The sequence below is a fragment of the Cricetulus griseus genome, chromosome 2 (assembly GCF_003668045.3).
Source record: "Cricetulus griseus strain 17A/GY chromosome 2, alternate assembly CriGri-PICRH-1.0, whole genome shotgun sequence".
Taxonomy (NCBI): Eukaryota; Metazoa; Chordata; class Mammalia; order Rodentia; family Cricetidae; genus Cricetulus; species Cricetulus griseus.
This window is the reverse complement of record NC_048595.1, coordinates 193,800,635-193,813,974: the sequence shown is the minus strand read 5'-3', so window position 1 is coordinate 193,813,974 and position 13,340 is coordinate 193,800,635.

Here is a 13,340-nt window from a genome sequence, read left to right as displayed (position 1 = left end):
GAAGCTACAGCCAGTATTTACAGCAGTAGAAAGTGAGCCAAATTTGGACTGTAAGGCTTCAGTGTCCCTGGTACAGATCGATGACACCACATGAACAAGTACATCTCCCTTATTCTCTGTTTGTAGCTTGTGTTCTCTCTGCTAACTTCCATTCCATTTAATACCAAGCAGACCTGTGTAATAGGAAACAATAAAATACAACATTATAAATACTTAATATTTGCTTGAAACTGAGAAAAGCAACTGTAAAGGCGTGAGTGTATAACCGATGCTGGTGACATATATCATGAACTCTGCCAAGTTCTCTCACAATCCACAGGCTAAGGCACCCTGATCTTGCACTTATGGCTTATAAAAACATGAGAAAGTAAATTCCTTTTTTGAGCTATGTAACAAAGGTATTTTGTTATGTTTTTTTTCTATTATGTTACAGTCTCGGGTGACTTTTGACTAATGTGACTCTTGTATCTTATCCAGTTATATTACAAATGTGTCCTCAGACATATCAAACTTTTCAAAAACAAACAAAAAAGGAATCCCTTTTCCTTCCAGTTTTATCTAAATAAATGCTGGAAGTTTTATCTAAATATGATGTGGTTGTAAATAACTCTTCAAGTATGACCTATAATCAGAACAAGATAGTCAGTTTTAGACAGCCACCACATATCATGACAAAGTCAAGTCGCTTCCAAGATGAACTTCAAATACTCCGGGCATGTAAAGCCTCTATTTGCTTCAACTCTTACAGAACTCTGCATTCTACTCCTTCCATTTTCTGAGTACACAATTTCCTTCAATTTGCTCCTAAATGTCTTCTCCAAAAGGTAGTTTTCACAGTTCTAGATAAAAGGGGCCCCCTGCTTCCATGATGTTCCACTGGACTACCTCCCCAGCTGTGATGATCGTTAGACATCCTACCACCTCCTTCCTTTTTCTCTTCCATCTTACCAAATTCAATATCTCCCAATTCTGAAATTTCCTACCTCTTTACCCTGGATTTTGTTCATGCATGAATGTGAGTGTGTATTTCCTTTTTAAAGATCCCAATAATGTCCCAGTACTCCATCTATATTTCCTGGGTCTACAGTTGGAGGGGCATCAGGCATAAGCTTACTGCAGGGCAGCCGGTAGAGCTCATATGAGGCCTCATGGAGAAGCACAAGGTAAATATTCTAGAAGAATGGATAAAGAATGAATTTTCCACTTCTGGGGCTGATATGGGGGCAGGGGACTTAGTCAATGCTGACTCACTAACTCTGTCATCATTTGCTTTAGTCTACTCATACACCAGGGTGAAATTAAAATGAAATCCAAGCAATAAGAAATGAAGGAAACATTTCAAGACCTGAAGATTGAAAGAGAAACAATAAAGAAAACACAAACTGAGGGAAAGTTGGAAGTAGAAAAGCTGGGTAAACGATCAGGAACTACAGATGCAAGCATATCGAACAGAATACAAGAGATGGAACACAGAATCTCATGTGTTGAAGATACACTAGGGAAAATAGATTCATCAGCCAAAGACAATTTTAAATTCAACAAATCCCTAACACAAAATATCCAAGAAATATGGGACATTGTGAAAAGACCAAACCTAAAAATAACAGGTATAGAAGAAGGTGAAGAAACCTACCTCAAAGGTGCAGAAAACATATTAAAAAAAATCATGAAGAAAACTTTCCCAACCTAAAGAAAGACATGCCAATGGCTCAGAGGTTAAGAGCACTGACTGCTCTTTTAGAGGTCCTGAGTTCAATTCCCAGCAACCACATGGTGGCTCACAACCATCAGTTATGAGATCTGGTGCCCTCTTCTGGTGCGCAGATATACATGGAAGCAGAATACATAATAAATAAAATCTTTTTTTAAGAAAAGAAAGTACAAGAAGCCTACAGAACACCAAATAGAGTGAACCACAAAAAAGTTCCTTTGCCACATAATAATCAAATCCCAAACATACAGAATAAAGAAAGAATATTAAGAGCAGCTAAGGAAAAAGGTCAAATAACATATAAACATAACTTATGAGAATTACACATAACTTTTCCAACTCTGAAAGCCAGAAGGTCCTCGATAGATATTCTACCAACAGTAAGAGACCATGGATGGAAGCCCAGACTACTATACCCAGCAAAGCTTTCAATCACTATAGATGAAGAAAACAATATATTCCACGACAAAACCAGATTTAAACAAAACATATCCACTAATGGAGCCCCACAGAAAGTTCTGGAAGGAAAACTCCAACCGAAGGTAGTTAACTACAACCAGAAAAACAGAGGCAATAGATAATCCCACTTTACCAAAAACCATAAGAAAAAAGGCGGGGGGAATCCACACACAATTCCACCGCCAACAACAAATCCAAAACAAACAACAATGAACAAGCATTGATCATTAATATCCCTCAATATTAATGGTGTTAACTCCCCTATAAAAAGACACAGACTAGCAGAATGGATACGAAGACAGATTCGATCCTTCTAGTGCATACAAGAAACATACCTCAGCCGGGCGTTGGTGGCACATGCCTTTAATCCCAGCACACAGGAGGCAGAGGCAGGCGATCTCTGTGAGTTCGAGACCAGCCTGGTCTACAAGAGCTAGTTCCAGGAAAGCCTCCAAAGCTACAGAGAAACCCTGTCTCAAAAAACTAAAAAAGAAAAAAGAAAAAGAAAAAAAGAAACATACCTCAACTTCAAAGACAGGTGGTATGTCAGCATTAAGGATAGGAAAAGATTTTCAAATCAAATGGACCCAAGAAACAATTGGGGGTAGCAATCCTAGTATCTAACAAATTAGACTTTAACCAAAAATCAATCAAAAGAGATGAAAGAGGTCATTTCTTACTCATCACAGGAGAATCCATCAGGATGAAGTCTCAATTCTGAACATCTATGCCCCAAAGACAAAGGCATCCACGTTCATAAAAGAAACATTACTAAAATTCAAATCACATATAAGACCTCACACACTTATAGTGGGAGACATCAACACCCACTCTCGCCAATAGATAAGAACACTAGACAGAAACTTAACAAAGAAACAAAGGAATTAATAGAAGTTATGACCCAATTGGGTTTAACAGACATCTATACAATATTGCATCCAAACAGAAAAGAATATACCTTCTTCTCAGTGCCACATGGAACCTTCTCTAAAATTGACCACATACTTGGCAACATAGCAAACCTCAACAGATACAAAAAACTTCAAATAACCTCCTGTATAATTTCAGACCACCATGCTTTGAAATTAGAATTCAACAACACTACAAATTGCAGGAAACCTACAAATTCATGGAAATTGAACAATGCACAATTGCACCATTCCCGGGTCAAGGAAGAAATTTAAAAAAAGAAATTAAAGAATTCCTAGAATTCAATAAGAATGAAGACACAGCATAACCAAACTTATCAGACACATTGAAAGCAATGCTAGGAGGAAAGTTCACAGCACTAATTGCCCACATGAAGGAAGTGGAGAATAGTCACAGTAGAGAATTAAAGGCATAACTGAAAGCTCTAGAACACAAAGAAGCAAACTCACACCAGAGGGGCAGACACCAGGAAATAATCAAATTGAGGGCTAAATCAATAAAGTGGAAACTAGGAAAACAATCCAAAGAATCAATGTAACAAAAAGTTGGTTCTTAGAGAAACTCAACAAGATAGATAAACCTTCATCCAAACTTACCAAATGGCAGAGTGAACATGCAAATTAACAAAATCAAAAATGAAAATGAGGACATAACAACAGACAGTGAAGAAATCCAGAGAATCATCAGCTCATACTTTGAAAACCTGTACTCCTCAAAAATCGAAAATCTAAAGGAAATGGACAATTTTCTGGATAGATATCACTTACCAAAATAAAATCAAGAACAGATAAGCAATTTAAATATACCTATAACCTCTAATGAAATAGAAGCAGTCATCAAAGTCTACCAACCAAAAAAAGCCCAGGGCTTCAGTTCAGAATTCTACCAGAAATTCAAAATCAGCTAATACCAATTCTCCTAAAAGTATCCCACACAATAGAAACAGAAGGGTCATTGCCAAACTCTTTTTACAAGGCTTCAATAACCTTGGAACCCAAGACACAACTAAGAAAGAGAACTACAGACCAATATCCCTCATGAACATTGATGCAAAAATACTCAATGAAATACTGCCAAATCGATTCCAAGAACACATCAGAAAAATCATCCTCAATCATCAAGTAGGCTTCATCCCAAGGATGAAGAAATAATTTAACATTCAGAGATCCATCAATGTAATCCAACATATAAACAAACTGAGAAAGAAAAATCACGTGATCATCTCAATAGATGTTGAAAAAGCCTTTGACAAAAATCAAACATCCCTTCATGATTAAGGTCTTGGAGAGATAGGGATAACAGGAACATACCTAAACATAATAAAAGCAACATACAGCAAGCCAACAGCCAACATCAAATTAAATGGAGAGAAACTCGATCCAATTCCTCTAAAATCGGGGACAAGACAAGGCTGTCCACTCTCTCCATACCTCTTCAATATTGTCCTTGAAGTCCTAGCTAGAGCAATAAGACAACAAAAGGAGATCAAGGGAATACAAATTGGAAAGGAGAAGTCAAACTCTCACTATTTGCAGAAGATATGATTGTCCACATTAGTGACCCGAAAAACTCTACCAGGGAACTCCTACAGCTGATAAACACCTTCAGCAAAGTGGCAGGATACAAGATTAACTCAAAAAAATCTGTAGCCCTACTATACACCGATGACACATTGGTGGAGAAAGAAATCAGAGAAACATCACCCTTTACAATTGCCACAAACAACATAAAATTCCTTGGGGTAACACTAACCAAAAATGTGAAAGACCTGTATCATAAGAATTTTGAGTATCTATAGAAAGAAATTAAAGAAGATACCGGAAAATGGAAAGATCTCCCATGCTCTTGGATAGGTAGGATCAACCTAGTAAAAATGGCAATCTTGCCAAAAGCAATCTACAGATTCAATGCAAACCCCATAAAAATCCCAACACAATTCTTCACAGACCTTGAAAGAACAATTCTCAACTTTATATGGAGAAACAAAAGACCCAGGATAGCCAAAACATCCCTATACAATAAAGGAACTTCTGGAGGCATCACCATCCCTGACTTCAAGCTCTATTACAGAGGTATAGTCCTGACAGCTTGGTATTGGCACAAAAATAGACTGGTAGACCAATGGAATAGAATTGAAAACGCTGATATTACCCCACACACCTATGAACACCTGATTTTTGCCAAACAATCCAAATTTATACGATGGAACAAAGAGAACATCTTCAACAAATGGTGCTGGCATAACTGGTTGCAGACATGTAGAAGACTGCAGTTAGACCCAAGCCTATCACCTTGCACAAAACTTAAGTCAAAATGGATCAAAGACCTCAACATAAATCCAGCTACACTGAACCTATTAGAAGACAAAGTGGGAAATACTCTTGAATTAATTGGTACAGGAGACTGCTTCCTGACCATTACACCAGTAGCACAGACACTGAGATCAACAATTGATAAATGGGACCTCCTGAAACTGAAAAGCTCTGTAAGGCAAAGGAGACAGTCAGCAAGACAAAACAGCAGCCCACAGACTGGGAAAAGATATTCACCAACCCCACATCTGACAGAGGGCTGATCTCCAAAATAGACAAAGAACTCAAGAAGCTAGTCCCCCAAACACCAAACAACCCAATTAAAAAGTGGGGTACAGAACTAAATAGACAGTTCTCAATAGAGGAATCTAAAATGGCTGAAAGACACATGAGAAAGTGTCCAACCTCCTTAGTCGTCAGGGAAATGCAAATCAAAACAACTCTGAGATACCATCTTACTCCTGTCAGAATGGCTAAAATCAAAAATACCAATGACAGTTTATGCTGGAGAGGATGTGGAGAAAGAGGAACACTCCTCCACTGCTGGTGGGAATGCCAACTTGTACAGCCACTGTGGAAATGAGTATGGCGACTCCTCAAGAAAATGGGAATGAGTCTACCAAAGATGCAGCAATTCCACTCCTAGGCATATACCCAAAAGAAGCACATTTATATAACTAGGATATCTGTTCAACCATGTTCATAGCAGCATTATTTGTAATAGCCAGAAACTGGAAGTAGCCTAGATGCCCCTCAACCAAAGAATGGATAGAGAAATGTGGTACATTTACACAATGGAGTACTACTCAGCAGAAAAAACAATGGAATCTTGAAATTTGCAGGAAAATGGATGGAACTCGAAGAAACCATTCTCAGCGAGGTAACCCAATCACAAAAAAGACAAACATCATATGTACTCACTCATATGTGGACCTGCTTTATGATACACAGTAGTGGCCATGCTTTATTAGAGCTGTTTTTAATGATGTTGCTCAGAATGGTTTCCTCCCAGATGATGACTGAGAAGCTAATTTTTAAAAAAAATGGTGCCAAGTACCACAAGAGTAACAGAACTGTGCTGTTTTCTGGGATTTTGTTTTTTTACTTTTTGTTGTTGCTGTTGTTGTTGTTTGTTGTTTGTTTTTGTTTGTTTTTATGGTTTTTTTGTTTTTTTTAAATGGAGTGTGCTGGATGTCTCTACAATTTTGTTCAAATAACTGCAGAACCTGGAAAGGCTGTTGCTGCTATTGATGCATAACATAATGCCATTATTGCTCTCTCTCTCTCTTTATATATATATATACTCAAATATGTGATAAATCCAAGGTGTTTCAGTGAGTGCTCACCTGTGCATGCAAATTTGATTTCATCTTTAGTAAGTAGTAAAGTTATATGCTTGCCAAAAAAAAATAAGTGACACACTGGAAGACAAATGTCACACAATTTCAATTTTATGTGTAACCTAGAAATGATGAACTTATGGGAACAGAGAGCAGAATTGTGGCTATTAGGCTTCAATGTGGGTCTTTTAACAATGGGGAAATGATTGGTTTAAGGATATAAAACTGCAGTTGGACAAGAGGCATGGACTCTCTGAAGTCTTGAGGTCTACTGAGAGCATGATAAATATGGCTGATAACAATATGCTATATTTTAAAATTTGTGAGATAGTATACTTAAAGTGTTCTCAAAACAAAAATGGTGAATATGTGTGATATAACATGTTAATTGGTTTAATTTAGCCTTGTCCTTGTGAACATACTGTATTGTGGATCATAATTGTGCATGACTTTATTTATGAGCTAAATAAATGAATGGAAAAAAACTTAAATCCATATGTATCAAAGACCTCATAAATCCAGCTACATTGAATCTATTAGAAAAGAAGATAGGTGATACCCTGGAATGAATTAGAATAGGAGAACCCTTCTTGAACATAAAACCAATAGCACAGATACTGAGATAGATAATTAATAAATGGGACCTCCTGAAACTGAGAAGCTTTTGTAAGACAAAGGACACAGTCAACAAAACAAAATGGCAGCCCATAGAATGGGAAAATATATTCACTAACCCCATATCTGACAGAGGGCTGACTTCCAAAATATATAAAGAACTCAAAAAGCTAGTTATCAAAACACCAACTAATCCAATTAAAAAATGGGGTACAGAACTAAATAGACAATTCTCAATAGAGGAATCTAAAATGGCTGAAAGACACACAAGAGAGTGCTCAACATCCTTAGCCAATATGGAAATGCAAATCAAAACAACTCTGAGATACAATCTTACATCTGTCAGAATGGCTATAATAATAATAATAATAATAATAATAATAATAATAATAATAATAATAATAAATGATAGTTTATGCTGCAGAAGATGTGGAGAAACGGGAACACCCCTCCACTGCTGGTCAGAGTGTCAACTCATACAGCCACTTTGGAAATCAGTATGGCCATTCCTCAGGAAAATGGCAATCTGTCTACCACAAGATCCAGCAATTCTACTCTTAGGCATATTCCCAAAAGATGCACTTTCATACAACAAGGACATCTGTTCAACCATGTTCATAGCAGCGTTATTTTTAAGAGCCAGAACCTGCAAGCAACTCCTCTATTGAAGAATGGATAGAGAAAATATGGTACATTTATGCAATGAAGTACTGCTCAGCATAAAAAAATAAAAAACAAAAAACAAACACTGGAATCTTGAAATTTGCAAGCAAATGGATGGAACTAGAAGAAACCATCCTGAGTGAGGTAACCCAGTCACAAAAAGACAAACATGATATGTACTCCTTCATATATGGATTTTAGACATAGAACAAAGAAGTACCAGCCTATAATCCACACCTCCAGAGAAGCTAGTAAACAAAGAGGACCCTAAGAGAGACATATATGGTCCATGGAGAAGGGGAAAGGGACAAGATCTCCTAAGTTAATTGGGAGCATGGGGGAGGAGAGAGTGAGATAAGAAAGGGAAGGGGAGGAGAGTAGGGGAGAGGAGAACAAGAGAAAGATCCAGTAGGGAAAAATAGAGGAGAGCAAGAAAAGAGATACCATAATAGAGGGACCCGTATAGGTTTAAAGAGAAATCTGGCACTAAGGAAATGTCCAAATATCTACAAGGTTGACCCCAACTAACAATCTAAGCAATAGTAGAAAGGCTTCCTTAAAAGCCCTTCTCCGATAATGAGATTGATGAGTATCTTATATGCCATCCTAGAACCTTCATCCAGTAGCTTATGGAAGCAGAAGCAGACACCCACAGCTAAACACTGAGCTGAACCCTGGCACCCAGTCTCAGAGAGGGAGGAGTGATGAGCAAAGGGGTCAAGACCAGGCTGAAGAAACCCACAGAAACATCTGACCTGTATAAGAGGTTGCTCATGGACCCCAGACTGATAGCTGGGAAACCAGCATAGTATTGTTCCAGACCCCCTGAATGTGGATGTCAGTTTGGAGGTCTGGGCAATCTATGGGGCCACTGGTAGTGGATCAGTATTTATCCTTAGTATATGAATGGACTTTGGGATCCCTCTCCACATGGAGGGATACTGTCAGCCTATACACATGGGGGAGGGTCTAGGCCCTGCTCCAAATAATGTGACAGACTTTGAAGATACCCCATGGAAGGCCTTACCCTCCCTAAGGATCAGAAAAGGAATAGGATGGGGGTTGGTAGTGGGGAGAACTGAAGGGTGGGGGAACTGGGATTGACATGTAAATTACATGAAGATTGTTTCTAATTTAAATTTAAAAAGGAAAAGGAAAAGAAAAAAGAAATGTACCAAAGTTTAGAGTTTGAGACCACATATGCTTGTTTTTTACTACATTTACTGTGCAACCTGGGATTTTAGTATTGTCTGAAAATGTCTATTTTAGCAAATGATAAGTTTTAAAGCTGATATTTTACTCAATATAACCTTAAAGTGCTTTGCATTTTAAGTTTTAGAAAAGGACAGGATTTCAACTGTGCCTGTTTTAAATTAGCTGTTCCTATTAAATCATATACTTTTAATTTTCATTATTTAAAACAATTTTTAAATTGAAATAAAATTTTCTTATATTCTTCCCCTCACCCTAAGTCCTTCCAGACTCCTGCCCCCTTCATACATACCCAACTTTTAATTCTTTCTCAAAAAAAGGCAAACAAATTCCAAATACAACAACCCCCCAAAACCAAGAAAACAAAATAAAACAACATCCAAACAGAAAAAAATGAAATAAAACACACAAAAAACAAAAACAGACAAACAATCAAAACAAATAAACAAAACAACCTGTGTGGAGTTCATTATATGTGGGTCAACTACTCTTGAACATGATGCTTGTCCTGGAGCAATGCGACTCCAGTAGGATAAACTGATCCCCCGCCCATCAATTATAAATGACAACTATGCCATTTTAATACAACATCAAGCTGCAGAAACATTGACATTAAAAAGTGATTATTTAAAACTAGTGACTAAGTTTTCTTATCTTTTTTCCTTCTTCTTGTCATATAACAGAAAGTGTTGTGAACTTTTGTACTAGTAAGTATATACAAACAGGAAAAAGGTATAAATAAAGGTCAAAGCAGTAGCTTGACAACAGTTTGAGCTTCAGTGTTAGACATGTGCACTCCTTCAACAATTTGTTTCTAGAATACATGACAGCCAATTGTGAAAGAATGAAATTGAACAATTACACACTATGGTTCTTTGAAGGAATTATGTCCCATATAGGCTCATATCTAAATGTTTAGTGCCCAATAGATGGAACTGCTTAGGAAAGATTAGATGGTATGGACTGATGAAGAAAGTGTGTCCCTGGAGGCAAGCTTTGTGGTGTAAGGGAAGAATTGTAGGGGAAAGAATAGAGTGGATTCTATCTAAACACATACAGGTTTGAATGTGAAATAAAATATTTAATAAAAGGAATAAGGATCCATAGGGATGACCCCAACTAAGAATTAGGCAGTGGTGGAGAGACTGCTTTTGATGCCCTTCCCCAATCAGAATGATGACTACATTGGTTGCCATTCCTAGAGCCTTCATCCAGCAGCTGATTGAAGTAGAAGCAGGTACCCACAGCTAAACACTGACCCATACTCCTGGAATCCAGTTGTGGAGAGGGAGGAGGGATAAGCAAAGGAGCCAAGACTGTGCTGGAGAAACCCGCAGAAACAGTTGACCTGACCCACTGAGAGCACAGACACCCTAGCTGTAAAGCTAGGAAACCATCATTGGACTGAACCAAACCCTCTGAATGTGGGTGCCAGAAAGGAGGCCTGAGAAGTCTATGGGTCCTCTAACAGTGGAGCCAGTGTTTATCTCTGGTGTACAAATGGACTTTGGAAGCCCATTCCTTATGGAGACATGCTATTGCAGCCCAGATACATGAAAGAGGGCCTAGGCCCTCTCCCAAATGATTTAAAGGACTTTTATGGTCCCCAGTGGAGGGCCTCATTAATTTGGGGGAGTGGATGAAGGGGGGGTTGGGGAGGACAGTGAGGAGCATGTGAGGATGGGAGGGAGAGGGAATGGGGGGATTGATATGTAAAATAAGAATGCTTCAAAGAAAGGAATAAAGTCTCAGAAGGAATAAGGTCTCAGGATATGAAAGGTTATGTACTAATATAATTCCAGACATTAAAAACTGATGAGGTCTTATTGGTGATGTTCTCATCCATCCTATTTGTAAATGGAAATAATCCAATATAAAGGAAGAAGTGATTACAAAAAGGAAAAGTAAGATTCCTAAATCTCAATAATGGGAAGGAGTCAAAGATAACCAGGAAGCTGATGGTTACCCTATAAAAGACTTGGCCTGAGGCTACCCAATCTTCAGAAGTAGAATTTTAAGCAACACCTTCCAAACTGAGTAACCATTGTCCTGTTGGGCTGTTTCAAGAATTGAAAAATGTCCAAAATATAGAACACTTGTCATATCTTACTAGTCTCATTTATAGCACTTGTCATGCACAATTTCTCTACTACTTTAAACTTCAGAACTCTCTGAAGGTCACAAGGGATATAATTTGCATATGAGTCAAGGTTTCATGGCCACGTGATCACAGAGCTTTGAACACATTGGCTGAGTCCAAGTGTAATTGAGATTAAGCAAAGCTCAGATTTTGCCCCACAGACTTCAAGTTTTGATAGGTAATATATATTATTTTCAAAACCATGGATTAATTAGTTCTTTGTATTTTCACACACACCAAAAATCTTAAATATATACACACGAGGAGAAAATGAAAGAGTAGACTCATGTGTCTTTCAACTAATCTTGACAAACTCATGGCCCAAGACCTCAACTTTCAAATATAGTTACACAAATTTCCTCTGTGAGTGAAGTTTTGCATCATTTAGGAACAATCATGCAATAAAGCAATGGAAATATACTGAGGTTAAAAAAATCTTACCAGAAAAGAAATGTGTCATTGAACATGAATATGTGCAGCCAGTACCTAAATAGAGCCTTTACCCCTGTGTCCAAACATCTTTGGGATAGGAAGGTACTCTGCATGCTGTCATAAGAGAAACATAAAAACGAAGCCACCCACAAACCCTTTGATAAAAAATGGAGTTTTACCTGCAAGATAGGCTAAGGCAATAGTGTCACAAAGCTTGTGAGAGTAACCAAACAATAACTGATTTGACTTAAGGCCCACTTAAGACTCCACAAGATGGAACCCTTACCCAACATTGCTTGGGTGACCAGTGACTTAGGATAAAATCAAATAATACTGGTCTAAAAAATGAAAAAAATTATTGTTAACATAACTGCTAATTGTGGGGGTCCTGCAAGCTTTACTGCCTGAAGAAAAGTGAATCATGGTGACAAGAGGAAGCCTGGTTTAACATGACTTAGTTAGCCTGGCTGGTTCAAACTTTAATAACATTTATAATTCAGAATCATCATATTAGCAACAATTGAAAAATGTTAATACAAATGTCATTCACACATGTGATGGGCTATTGCCTAAAGCATATAAATGCAATCTTTAAATGACTATTTGAAATTAGAAAATGTAGCAGTTTAGTTTTCATTGAAAGAAAAGAAAAAAACAATGAATACTGAAAAGCACGATTGAACATTGGCATAAACGGTGTATTAAGTGTCATTACCTGTCAATCAGTTTAGTTTAAAAGTGAAATAGGTAAGTCAACATTTTTAACACTCCTTTCTAACTTGTGTGGCTCCCTGTCATGTTGCTTTTTTAAAGTTTATCTTCCAAATTCTCTAGGGGAATATGTATTGCCTTCATAGGAGAGAACCTAAGGTTCTTTATAAAAAACTAGGAAGAAGTAGAAACTCTGGCAGCCAAAGGAGCCCACCATGCTAGCACACTCCCCATTAACAATGCAAAGGCCCAGGTTGCCTAAGGAACAAGGCTGTGTCCACTGCAGATGGCATCTGTGAATCTCATGCATCAATGCAAATCTCTGCCCCAGCCTTCTCTACCTTAGGAGTTTCTTGTGTTTTCTTCATTCAGCCAGAGAAGTCTTAACTGTTGGAGATATTTACTGTGTTTGGGTATGCTGCTTCCAACTGTGGTGTGCATGCTCACACAGACTTCCCTGACAGCCCTATCCAGGGATCAGTTCTCACCCGCCTCAAGTCATTTTCAACATCCCCTGCTGAGATCAGACTCTGTCCTAACTAGAATCATGATGGACCTACCAGTGCCTGCTTGGCCCAGCACACAGTGCCTTGGGCTTTTTCCTACCTACTGTCCTCTCAGGAGGCCCCAACACCTGAGATTTAAAGAAGAGGTAGCAGCAAAAAGGGAACTCGTTGACTTAGTCTCCACCTACTAAGGTGAGTCAGCTGTGGCGTGGGGCATGAAAGGATAGGAGTGAAGTTGATGTGATTTGAACTGATAGCTTTTACTGTTGTGTCCCCATTCCTAAAGAATTAGAGAAGATGGTTGGATAA